General features: G+C 32.7%; 1 protein-coding gene across 1 annotated transcript in view; it reads right to left on the reverse strand.

Moving 5' to 3' along the window:
• The window catches only part of MMP16 (matrix metallopeptidase 16), a 406,453-nt gene that overhangs the window by 227,835 nt on the left and 164,121 nt on the right, over nucleotides 1-14,497 (reverse strand). The gene's annotated exons all lie outside the window — the stretch shown is intronic.

Consider the following 14,497-nt stretch of genomic DNA (forward strand, 5'->3'; position numbering starts at 1 on the left):
AAATGTCTAATACAAATGCTGTCCTCAGAACTAGAGGCAAAATTTCTTTATTAATGTCACCACTAACCCATTTTTTGAAAATAAACTCTAGAAATATCCTCAGGCCATATCCAAAAAGTCATTCTCCTTAGCAACAAAACAATGACTTCAATCATGCATTTTAACAGCATTGCTACCTCATTCCAGTGTAGTTAGGGCATGAATGAATAACAACCAGTCTACTTAGCTTTGGTTGAAGATGCTTTGAAAAGTAAAACACTGATATTCACCCCTGGGAGAATATTTCTTGGCCAGTTACTTGCAGTAGCTCCTGTCTGTTCAAATGACAGAATCATCCAAATGTTTTACTGGTGGCTAAAAGCTGCCTGAGTAACTGGTCCCTGTCAGTGTTCATTTCAAAAGACTTTACTTCAAGGCATAAGGGAGAGGAAGCCTAGAGAGGAATGTACATGAGATCAAACTCTGTACAGAGAATGAATCTTAAAAAAGCAGAAAAACCACAGGAACAGAGATGGGTAGAGAATGAAGAGAAATATGGGAAAAGATTACCATTTTAGATTTGTAAAAAAAAAAAAAATGGTGCATCCTTAGTATTTTTCCAGGTTCATATCATATTCTAGATCATGTAATTGGTGCATAGTGTTCTCCCTGCCTTTGACCTCCCTCTTCCCTAGAGATTCTAATTCAGTGGAAGCTCAATAAGCTACCTGTCAAGCTGATAAGGCTTTCACACCAAAAAATGTTGTCACTGACATCTCTGTCACTATAGTGTAGGTTCTAAGAGGTATGCTTTCCCTCTTGTTTTTGCTTCCTGCTAATCATGTAGAGAATGAACAAGAACCTGTGAAAAGATAAGCACGTTATTTCCCTCCCCCCTCCCATATAACAGAGTGCACTTTTCTTAAGAAGATACAACTTCAAGGAAATAAAGTTATGTGCATAATGGAAGTGAATAGCAAATGGTAACATTAAATTTCCCTCAAAGAAACAAATCCTGGAAAGAAATCCGTCACAAAAAAGATAAGGAAATAAAAAGCTTATTCTTTGCTGTATTTCTCAAATGCTTTCTGGAAGAAAAAATATAAATGCCTGCTCCACCCCCTTCATTTCTTGAAAGTGAAATATAACTTGTTCTCTAATACAATGCACAATAGAAATAATGTACTCTAGTCAATGAGCTGTATTTGTAAAAACCCAATCTAGGAAACTTGTTTTTCATGCAACAAAAAAATACTAAAATATTTTTTCATCAAATCTGTAATGAATATGTATCAAGAAAGACTGTAGAGTAAGTTACTAATTAATAAGGATAAATATCTAGACTATATTTTATTTTTGAAAGAATGTAAAATAAATAATTTCATGACTGGTTTATTATTGTTTTGCACAATCATATGAATTTAATACCATTGTAAGAAATCACAAAGTAAATGGCAATTTAAAATCATTCTATTTATCATATATATTTACAAAACATAGAGATGCATTTATATTTGTATGTATTAATCTGTATGTGTAAGCATGTATGTATTATGTATTTATGTAAGCACATATGTATGTATGTGAGTGTGTATACTACTTGGATGAAAGGAATCCCAGGTCTGGACCAAAAAAGAGAAAAAGAAAGCAAAAATCACCAATCCCTATATTTAAAGCAAAAATCATTAATCTCCATGTTTGCAGATAAAAACGAAATATCGAAAAATCCCCGTTTTCAAAGAGCTTATATTCTAATAAATATAGAAACATAAACAACTGTATACATATAAAATAAAAAACAGCCATTTCTGGGAAGCATTAGAAATTGGTATAAAATTGGTGTCATTAAGAAGATCTTGTTAGAGAAGGCAGAATTTCAACTGAGTTCTAAAAGAAACTAGACTGTCCCACAGATAGCAAGAAGAAAGCAGAACATTCCAAACCTAAAGATCAGTCTCTGCAAAGGAAAAAAACGGTGGAAGATGTTGTGTTTTTCATAGGGAAAAGAAAATAAACACAGCTTGCCCTAAATTGTTACAGCCAAATTGTGAGATTTAGAGAGCAGAGATTCATATTTTATACTAGAGGCAGATGCAATGTGAAGTTTTTGTTATTACACCAGATCATCTCTACCACTAATTATCACGATCTAGTACTTTTGAAATGGAATGCACTAGAGGTTGAACTGAATCATATTTCATCATGTAGAGTATTTCAAAATTTATTTTTATAATCCAATACTTAATATTTGATTTGCTAACTGAATGCTAACAAGTGATTTAATTTGTCAACTGAATGCTAATAAGTCAATCAATCAGGGAAAAAAAAAATATTGTGCCTATTTTGCCTGAAGCCAGAGGGAAATAATCAAATTATTTGATTCCCTGGATGTCCTTCTTAAATTGAAGATTTGGGAGAAGCTATGGGGAAAGTTTTCAATGTTTACCTCTACCCTCTCTAATTAGATGGAAGAAAGAACTCCAAGGGAAAGGAGTAATAAGGAAGTGGGAATTTTGGAGTTGATGATTTCTGGAAAGCATTAAGTAAATAGTTCCCAGATGAAGCCCCAAAGGGTGATATAACCTGGTCCCCACCACACAAGGCTCTCCTAGAAGAAATTTTAAAGGATCTAAAAAAAAGAACTAGAAGAAAAATGAGGTAAGAAAACAGTTTGGAAAGAAGGTCTTGAATAAGCATATAACTCATTAAAAGAAAGATTTTGTCCAGAATCCTACAATATGTTGTTTACAGGAAATACATTTATTTTTTTTTTCATAATTATAAATTTTTATTGACAGAATCCATGCCTGGGTAATTTTTTACAACATTATCCCTTGTACTCAGTTCTGTTCTGACTTTTCCACTCCTTCCTCCACTCCCTCCCCCAGATGGCAAGCAGTCCTATACATGTTAAATATGTCACAATATATTCTAGATACAATATATGTGTGCAAAACCAAAAAGTTCTCTTGTTGCACAGGAAGAATTGGATTCAGAAGGTAAAAATAACCCAGGAAGAAAAACAAAAATATAAACAGTTTACATTCATTTCCCAGTGTTCTTTCTTTAGGTGTAGCTGCTTCTGTCCATCATTGAGCAATTGAAACTGAGTGAGATCCCTTTGTCAAAGAAATCCACTTCCATCAGAATACATCCTCATATAGTATTGTTGTTGAAGTATATACTGATTTCCTGGTTCCGCTCATTTCACTTAGCATCACTTCATATAAGTCTGTCCAAACCTCTCTGTATTCATTCTGCTGGTCATTTCTTACAGAACAATAATATTCCATAATATTCATATACAGCATTTTACCCAACCATTCTCCAATTGATGGGCATCCACTCATTTTCCAGTTTCTAGCCACTACAAACAGGGCTGCCATAAACATTTTGGCACAAACAGGTCCCTTTCCCTTCTTTAGTATCTCTTTCGGGTATAAGCCCAGTAGTAGCACTGCTGGATCAAAGGGCATGTACATTTTGATATCTTTTTGAGTATAGCTCCAAATTGTTCTCCAGAATGGTTGGATGTATTCACAATTCTACCAATAGTGTATTAGTGTCACTGTTTTCCCACATCCCCTCCAACATTCTGCATTATTTTTTCCTGTCAGAGCTGAGTTCAAATTCAGCCTCAGACACTTAATACTTCTTAGCTGTGTGATTCTGGGCAAGTCACTTAACCCCAATTGCCTCAAAAGAGAAAAAAGAAGAAAAGGAGAGAAAAGAGAAAAACTTCAAAGACATAGAACTTATTATCTGCTGGGAGTTCAAATATTGGAGTTCTTGTTCTTCTCAAAACACAGCTGGTTTAGCTTAGAGCCCTCTGGATGTCTCCAAATCCAAAGGTCTGGTCCTTCAGCTTCTGCCTCTGCTTTCTTCTGCCTCCAACCAGCACAGAGATGGAATGAATCTCTTGTTTCCTTCACTTGGGGCTCGGCTAGCTTTCTGGTGAGTCTTTCAGACCAGCTTGGTCTCAGTGGGGGGCGTGCAGGAGCCCAGCCACCAACTCCTCTCCAATGCAGCTGAACTCTCTTTTGCGACCAGCCAGCCAAGTGGAATATATTCTGCCTTGCCTCAGAGAGAGGGCTTCTGGCGTAACTCCGCTGAAATCTGTCAAAGTGCTCTCTGTCTGCACCAGAGTCGCTCCTCTCCAGTCCAGCTGAACTCTCCTCTGCGACCAGCCAGCCAAGTGGAAAATGTATTCTGGAATAGCTCTCTCTCCTCATTGGCCTTATATGTGAATCTTCTGAGAGAATGGGATTATGGGTTTTCTCCCATAGTGCTCTCTGGCCCAAAGAGCTTTAAGGGAGGTGTGAACACAAAGTTGTAAACACAAGCATTATACTAATTAGTTCTACTTAGTACCTTGTTTCAGGTTCTGGCCAAAATCTTCTTGTAAGATTAGATCAACTCTAATTAGTTAGCAGTTTGTAAGGATTCCAACAGCATCTAAATAACTAAAGGAGACATTAAGAGAGCTGCAAGAAGAAATAGACAGCAAAACTATAATAGTGGGAGATCTCAATCTTGCAGTCTCTGAATTAGATAAATCAAACCACAAAATAAATAAGAAAGAGGTTAAAGAGGTAAATAGAATACTAGAAAAGTTAGGTATGATAGATCTTTGGAGGAAACTGAATAGAGACAGAAAGGAGTACAGTTTCTTCTCAGCAGTTCATGGAACCTATACAAAATCTGACCATATATTAGGACATAAGGATTTCAAAATCAAATGCAGAAAGGCAGAAATAATAAATGCATTCTTTTCAGATCATGATGCAATAAAAAAAACTACATTCAATAAAAATCCAGGGGAAAATAGATCAAAAAGTTATTGGAAACTAAATAATCTCATCCTAAAGAATGAATGGGTTAAACAGCAAATCAATTAATAATTTTATCCAAGAGAATGACAGTAATGTGACAACATACCAAAATTTGGGGATTCAGTCAAAGTAGTAATAAGGGGAAATTTTATATCTTTAGAGGCTTACTTGCATAAAATAGAGAAAGAGAAGATCAATGAATTGGGCTTGCAACTAAAAAAGCTAGAAAAAGAGCAAATTAAAAACCCCCAATCAAATATTAAATTAGAAATTCTAAAAATAAAAGGAGAGATTAATAAAATTGAGAGTAAAAAAAAAACTATTGAATTAATAAATAAAACTATGAGTTGCTTCTATGAAAAAAACAACAAAATAGATAAAACTTTGGTAAATTTGATTAGAAGAAGGAAAGAGGAAAATCAAATTGTTAGTCTTAAAAATGAAAAAGGAGTACTTTCCACTAAGGGAAAGGAAATTAGAACAATAATTTAAGAGTTACTTTGCCCAACAAGGTTCGGTTCACAGAATAAAATAGTCAATAACTGTAGCAATCTGGTGTTTGACAAACACCAGACAACACCAGATTGGTATTTTGGAATAAGAATTTGTCAAAAACTGCTGTGAAAATTGGAAATTAGTATGGCAGAAACTATGCACTGAATCACACTTAACACCATATACCAAGATAAGGTCAAAAGGTATTCATGATCTAGATATAAAGAATGAGATTTTGAAAAGTTAGAAGAACATAGGATAGTTTCCCTCCCAGACCTGTGGAGGAGGAAGGACTTTGTAACCAAAGAAGAACTAAAGATAATTATTGATCACAAAATAGAAAATTTTGATTATATTAAGTTCATAAAACTGTGCATAACCTTTTTCCAGCAGTGTTACTACTGGGCTTATATCCCAAAGAGATCTTAAAAAAGAGAAAGGGACCCACATGTGTAAAAATTTTTGTGGCAGTCCTTTTTGTAGTAGCTAGAAACTGGAAATTAAATGGATGCCCATCAATTGGAGAATGGCTGAGTAAATCATGGTATATGAATATGGAATATTATTGTTCTGTAAGAAATAACCAACAGGATGATTTCAAAAAAATCTGGAGAGATTTACATGAATTGATGCTAAGTGAAATAAGCAGAACCAGAAAATCATCATACATGACAACAACAAGATTATACAATGATCAACTCTGACAGCTGTGGCTTGCTTCAACAATGAGATGATTCAAACCAGTTCCAATTGTTCAGTAAAGAAGAAAATCAGCTACACCCAGAGAAAGAACTATGGGAAATGAGTGTGGACCACAATGTAGCATTCTCTCTTTCTGTTATTGTTTGCTTGTATTTTTTGTTTTCCTCCTCAGGTTTTTTTCCTTTTTTTTTTTTTTTTTTTTAGATCTGATTTTTCTTGTGCAGCAAGATAACTGTATAAATATGTATACATATATTGAATTTAATACATACTTTATCATATTTAACATGTATTGGACTACCTGCCATCAAGGGGAGGAGGTGGGGAGAAGGAACGGAAAAGTTAGAAAAGAAAGTTTTGCAAGGGTCATTGTTGAAAAATTACCCATATGTTTTATAAATAATAAGCTATAATAAAAAAAAATTCAAAAGTGGTCCAGAATTGTTATTTGGATAAAGTTATGCAGAAGTCAGATTTATCCCTAGGTGTCTTGACTTTTTATTGGGAAAATATGATCATTATAAAAGTATTCTATGTAGTAATGCAGGAAATTAACTGTATTTTTAAAGAGTTTTAAAAGTAAAAGAAAAATAGTATTCTGAAAAACCAACCAGCCAATTAAAAGTTAACCAGGAAACAAAGTTAAATAGGCAATCTCATTTCATGAGATGCTGGCTATTTCAGGCTTTACTGTATTTATTGACTTAACATTATAAGTAGCTTTGTAAACAAGCAGCAAATACTCCATTTTTTCTACTGAATCAAAGATTTTAAGCTGAAAGGATCATGCAGTTCAGCAAATCCAATCCCTTCCTTTTATAGATGAGGATACTGAGGCCCAGAATAATTTGGTCACTTGTACAAGTTCACACAAGTACTATGAGTAAAACCAGAATTTGAACCTGGTCCTAATACTCCAGATTCATCACTCATTCCATTTTTCCATGCTATTACCTGAATTTCTGTATAAACATTGTCCTTACAAAAGAAAGGACTAAAAGTATACATGAGTCTTTTGGTCACATTTATGTATATATTTAGATTGTCATTATATTAAAATATGTTCATTTAAACTTTTTTCCACTTTTTTATTCACAATTTGGAAATGATAAATTTACTTCAAAGAAAGTACATACACACACACACGTACACATACGTGTACCTTGATAACTAATGTGAGGCTTAAATATGTCAAAATAAGTAATAGTAACTAGGATATGGATTTATAGTCTTCTCATATCAAAACCAACATGTGTAATAATTTAGTAGTTATGTAATGAAATATGACAAATGACCTTTTATTCATTTTTGTCTATAATTGAAGATTTTTGAGCATTTCAACACTCTAAATTATTTTACAGACAAAACATAGCAAAGATATTTATGCTGAACCTTGGTGTTGTCTTTCCATGTAATTTGAATTGCTTAATGATTATGATGATAATGATAATCACAGAAATACATAGTCTAACATGATCTGAAAAAATAATATGAGACAGAAAGAGAGAGGAGCAAAAAAGGAAACAAACAAAAAAGACATTAAGAAAATATTATTGTAAGCTTTTCTAAACACTTCTTCCCTATCAAAAAAAAAATCAGATGCCCAATAGCTGGCAAGAGTATAAAGTCTATTTTTTAATGTGAAAAGTAACTATGAATCATAGCTATCAATTAATCAAACAATTTAAACAGTTTAAATAGTTACTATCATTTTGTAGAATCTAAAACTCAAAAGTATAAATGAACCCAGAAAAATGTTAGCCCTTCTGATCATTTAAATTACAAATGGATTTTAAATAATGATTCTCTTTCCATAATAAAAAATATTAGCATAGGAATTTTTATGCATAAGATCAGTTGTACTCCAAATCTTACAATTCAGGAATCATCTAGTGAAATAAGCACTTCCAAAATAAAGGACAGATGAGTCAAAAACGTGTTCAAAAAATTCCATTACTAAGTTGTCCTTTAGATTTAAGATAAAAAGGTATGTATTTGGGTCACTATATCAAATATACTGATGGTTATTTTCACTTTACTTCTAACCTTAACATGAGCTTTCTGATCCATTATAAAAGTAAAATTGCTATTAAGGAAAAACTGTGGACTTTGTCACCCCTCAAGCTCCTTAAGGAAACATATTTAGCTTACTAACAAAAAAAAGTTTAGTCTTATACTATATTTGATAGGCATGAGATAAAAATACTTTGGAGAAGAAGATAAAAATACTTCAGAGATAAGAATCCTTCAGAGAAGAAAAGATGAGGCATGACTTATTTTCTGCTTTCTGCTAGAATACCTATAATTCAAAAATATGTATTTCTTGATTTCCTTCTTTGCCTTTTAAAATTCAACATGTCAACAAAACAATAATATGACCATAAAAGGAGATAGAATGGAGATGATGCTACATTATTTAAAAGAAATATGAAATATTAAAAAAAAACTTTATTTACTTATTAAGTACTTATTTATTTAGATACTTATTTTAAAATCAAGCCTCTTTAAGTAGTTAAAAGTCATTTTCCCCAGTGAAAAAGTACTTTTTCATCAAAATTCAGTATAATTGTGTAACTGATCTACTGGGATATCCCATTAATAGCAAGGATATAAGCATTTAGCTAATTTGCTGTTGTCTGATTCTACATGACCCCATAGAAAAGTATATGGGATTGTCTTGGCAAAAATATTAGTGTTATGTCATTTTCTTATCCAATTTAGGTAATAGGCATTATAGAATGTTTGCTCTGCTTTTTAGATTCACTTCTGTTAGTAAATACTAATCTTAAAATTTAACTTCCACTACTCATACAAATTGGAGGGGTAATGAAATTATATCATCTAAAAAATCTGTAATGATTTTAGTGCTTTAAAGTTACTTAGATTGAATTCTTCCATTTATTTATTTATTTATTTATTTATTATTTTTGCTGAGAGACAATTGAGGTTAAGTGACTTGCCCAGGGTCCCAAAGCTAGTAAGTGTCTGGGGCCAGAGTTGAACTCAGTCTTCCTTACTTCAGGACTGGTATTTCTTTTTTTTTTTTTTTAATAATTTTTTATTGATAGAACGCATGCCAGGGTAATTTTTTACAGCATTATCCCTTGCATTCATTTCTGTTCTGATTTTTCCCCTCCCTCCCTCCACCCCTTCCCCCAGATGGCAAGAGTCCTTTACATGTTGAATGGGTTGCAGTATATCCTAGATACAATATATGTGTGCAGAACCAAACAGTTTTCTTGTTGCACAGGGAGAATTGAATTCAGAAGGTATAAATAACCCGAGAGGAAAAACATAAATGCAAGCAGTTTATATTCATTTCCAGTGTTCTTTCTCTGGATGTAGCTGCTTCTGTCCATCTTTGATCAATTAAGGCTCTCTTTATCAAAGAGGTCCACTTCCATCAGAATACATCCTCAAACAGTATCATTGTTGAGGTATATAATGATCTCCTGATTCTGCTCATTTCACTCAGCATCAGTTCATGTAAGTCTCGCCAGTCCTCTCTGTATTCATCCTGCTGGTCATTCCTTACAGAACAATAATATTCCATAACGTTCATATACCACAATTTACTCAACCATTCTCCAATTGATGGACATCCTTTCATTTTCCAGCTTCTAGTCACTACAAACAGGGCTGCCACAAACATTTTGGCACATACAGGTCCCTTTCCTTTCTTTAGTATCTCTTTCGGGTATAAGCCCAGTAGTAGCACTGCTGGATCAAAGGGTATGCACAGCTTGATAACTTTTTGAGCATAGTTCCAAATTGCTCTCCAGAATGGCTGGATGTTTCCCACATCCCCTCCAACATTCCCCATTATCTTTCCCTGTCATTCTAGCTAATCTGACAGATGTGTAGTGGTATCTCAGAGTTGTCTTAATTTGCATTTCTGTGATTTCTGTAATAATGATTTGGAGCATATTTTCATATGTCTATAAATAGTTTCAATTTCTTCGTCTGAGAATTGTCTGTTCATATCCTTTGACCATTTATCAATTGGAGAATGGTTTGATTTCTTATGGATTAGGGTCAGTTCTCTATATATTTTGGAAATGAGGCCTTTATCAGAACCTTTGATTGTAAAAATGTTTCCCCAGTTTATTGTTTCCCTTCTAATCTTGTTTGCATTTGTTTTGTTTGTACAAAAACTTTTCAGTTTGATATAATCAAAATTTTCTATGTTGTGGTCAATAGTGATCTCTAGTTCTTCTTTGGTCATAAATTCCTCCCTCTTCCACAGGTCTGACAGGTAAACTATCCTATGCTCTTCCAATTTATTTATCATCTCATTCTTTATGCCTAGATCATGAACCCATTTTGACCTTATCTTGGTGTACGGTGTTAAGCGTGGGTCAATGCCTAGTTTCTGCCATACTGATTTCCAATTTTCCCAGCAATTTTTGTCAAATAATGCATTCTTATCCCAGAAACTGGTGTCTTTGGGTTTGTCAAACACTATATTATTAAAGTTATTGGCTGTTTTTTCCTTTGAACCTAATTTATTCCATTGATCAACTAGTCTATTTCTTAGCCAATACTGGTATTTCATCCATTGTATCACCTAACTACCCCTATTCCATTCACTTCGTAAGGAAATGTCGGTGAGTTATCTATGATATATAAATACAGACTTGTAGGATGTCAGATATGGAAGAGCCCATTTAAAGGTCAAACTTCAGACTAACTAGTTCTACCACAAACTTTACATTTTATAAATGAAAAGATGAGAAAACACAGTCTCAAGATGCTGTGTGACTTGTTCCACATCAGAAAGCTCTCTGCTTCTAACAAGCTCATTTCTCAGTTATCTGTTAGTTCTTGACCTTTCCTTGTTCTTCCTGATAAATGTCTCTTGGAAAAATATATTCAGTGGTTCCTCCTAGTCTATAAGATACATTTAAGACAGAGGCAGATTTTTTGCTTATGATTTTAAGAGTATGTATAGGCATTTTTGTTTGTATTGTTTTGAGTTTTTTGTTTTGTTTTGTTTTGTTTTTGGTTAAAATATTCTTGTTCAAGCCATAATGGTTACTGCTTCTAAAGGAAATATCAGCTTTAAAAAGTCTTTATAGGTTTTGTAGAAAATCACAATAAGTCTGAGAGGAGATGAAAAAAAGACAAGTTGAGATGTCTTGCAATTAAAAGAAAATGAGATAGTAATTCAGGGAATATTTACCTTAATTCCAGGTTACTTTCTCTAAGCCTTTGGAAAAGTTACTTGATTGGGTTTGATTTTGTTCATACTCAAAAATGAACCCTTATTCCACAACATTTTGAATAAAAAGTTAGCTTTAAAAGAGCTACTCTGTGGAAATCTGTGGAAAACTACTTGGGCAAAGGAATTCTTCATATTTGAATCTTATATTCATGCTAGAAATAAGCATTTTAAAAATTGAAGAGAGATATTAAAGAAAAACCAAGATTGAGAAAAGTCAAATATCTTCCCCTGAGTCATATAGTTAATAAGTGAAAGACTTAAGATAAGAAATAGAATATATTTTGGCTGTAAGATCTTTTTTTTTTTTTTGTTTTCCATTATTTTTTGATGGTTCCTAAATGAAATTTATGGACAAATGTAATAAATGAAATATATGATCTACATTCTGCTCATATCCACTTGGCACATTTTCATTAACCTCTGAGTAATGTTCATCTTACTTTTCTAGAGATAGAGAACTCTCACTATTATTATAGCAACACCAATAAACTATACTTCTCAATATAGGAAGCTTGGAGTCAATAAAAGACTTTGTAATTTCCTGAAAGGAATCCATTGTTTTCCTCTTTTTCAATTCAGGGCTCAGCTCAAAGTCGGAATTTTGTCTGGGTCAGATACACGTATTCAAGGACAATCTCCCAAAGATTTTGATTCAGGTACATGTTAAATCAAGACAAGAGTCAATATTTATTTAATCTGAGTATATAAAAAGGCAAAAATCCTCTAAGAAATTACAGATCTCCTCAGATATTTGGTACTCAGGATTTATGCAATTAATACAATGTTATGCTCAAACAGGCACATCGGAAGGACTTCCCCATCCATCGAGATTCACTTGTCAACATGTATTATGGATTTTGTACTATATCTCCTGACCTACAATGGAGAATAATTTTGATGAACACAAATCTTCCTCTTTTATTACTTGCTTTACATTTAACATGAACTGGATTGTCACTGTCTTATAAGTCTGTTTTCTCATACCAAATTGAATGCTTTTCACAATCAATAAACAAAATAGGTTTTTATTTTCTTTAAATTTTTCAATCAATTATGCTGTGAAAAAGAAGTACTCCATTTTATAACATATGATCATTCATAGTTTTAATTAATAATGTTTGGCATTGCTTCCATAGCTTTGGTATTTTTCAATCCTTTAAATAGCTTGTAAATCATTTCTTAAAATTCTCTCACAACTAATTTGCAGGTGACACAGCTAGCATCTATATATAATTAATCTAATCTGGCTGCTTTTCTTTTCTGTTTCTTTAATACCATTTCTACTGCCTCTGTAAATACCCAATGGACTGCGATGTTAAGAACCAAATGTGGCCGTTCTACTTTTATAGATAGAGAAATGCTGTTTTGTGATATTTTTTGTAAATTTTTCCATTTTTCTTTTATTTGTAGTCCTTCAGTTTTTATCTTTAAATATATTTCTTTGAATATCAGACCAAGCTTTCTTTAACCTGTTTTTACTCTCCATTATTTGTCTCTGTTATTGAAATGATACATTGATAATTATCCATCATCCTACTAATGAAATTATACTGTAATGATGTTGTTGCCTTTGGCAACCAATTTTTTCCATTTGGCAAATAACTAAAATGTAAATAAAATGTTTTCTGATAGTTTGATGTTCTTATTATAGAAATTAATATAACAGTGATATTTAATAGAATAGAAATTAATTAATAGAAGTTAATAATCTGGAAATTATTATGTGCATCAATATCATTTTTCTTATCTATTTCCCATTTTAAAGACAATTCAAAACTTTAACCTTACTGATAAAGCTCATTCTAGTCATTTAATGACTGATAACTTAGAAAATAAAAATCATCCATTTATTATTTTACTCACAAATATACAGAAACACCTTAAAGTTTATGCATAATAAAAATCTATGTAAATAAATACGTGCATATATAGATACATTTATATTTGGATATACATATATATATGTGTGTGTGTATATGTAAAAAATCTGTAAGTGTATTTAATTATGAAATCAGTGTGGATGCTATATGGTGATATTGATGCTATTAAGTGAAAGCCAGAGAATACAAAGCAAACTCAAAAATTGTTTTTAACTTGTAAGAAGTTTTTTGGGTTTTTTGGTTTATATTAGTTTTAACAGTGCTGTCTATGGGCATTTAAGAAAGAAAAAAAAAAAACTACTTCATGTTTTCCGGTTGGCCCTAAATACAGCATTTTTTACAGATAAGTCCAATAGCCAATATCCATCAGAATGCTGGAGCACATACCAAGCACAATGCTATAGAGGAAAGAACAGTGCATTTAAAGTGAAAAGATATAGATTCAAATGCAGTTCCATTATTTGTTAGCAACATGGCTTTGGTGTACTGAAGTAATCTCACTGTACCTCATTTCTTCATATGTAAAAGGGAAAAAAAGTATGTTTTTCCCCTAATTCAAAGTTGCTGTGAGAGCCAAATAATTGGAAACTAAGGGGATGCCCATCAATCGGGGAATGGATGAATAAACTGAGGTATGTGATTATGATAGAATACCATTGTTCTAGGGAAAATTATGAACATTATGTTCTCAGCAAAACCTTGAAAGCTCTCCATGAACACAAGCAAAATGAAGTGTACTGTGTACAAAGTAAAAGTAATGTTGTGAAATGATCAGATGTGAAATCCTTTGCTATTCTAAACAATAAATTGATCCATGACTACTCTGAAGGACTTAATGATGAAAATTGCTATCCATAACCAAAGAATCTGAATACAGAAGGAAACATACTCTTTTTTCCACTTTATTTTTCTTTGTGAGTTTTTTCCTTTTTTTGGGGGGAGTGGCAATCTGTTTTCTTTTACAACATGACTTTTATGACATTGTTTTCTATGACTTCAGAAAGTGAGGTTTGGAGAAAAAGGAGAGACTCCAGCATAGGCCACACTAGTAAAGAGAGATCCTGCAAACTATGGAGACTTCAGGGTGACTGAATCAGGGATAGCAGTGGTGCTTTCAAGACCTTTCAGCCCACAATGGTAAGGGGATCAGACAATGGGACAGAGGGAAGTTTACAGGGACTTTTGCTTTTACTGAGGTAATAAAGAATATCTTCAAAAACAGAATTAATGAAATAGAAAAAAATATAAAAATTCACTGAACTCCTTAAAAATAGAATTGGCCAAATGTAAAAGGAGGAACAAAAATCTTATTGAGAAAATAGTTCCTTAAAAGTTAGAAATGGGCAAGTAGAAGCTACTAACTTTATGAGCTGTTAAGAAACAAT

Source organism: Antechinus flavipes, chromosome 1, assembly GCF_016432865.1.
Source record: "Antechinus flavipes isolate AdamAnt ecotype Samford, QLD, Australia chromosome 1, AdamAnt_v2, whole genome shotgun sequence".
NCBI lineage: Eukaryota > Metazoa > Chordata > Mammalia > Dasyuromorphia > Dasyuridae > Antechinus > Antechinus flavipes.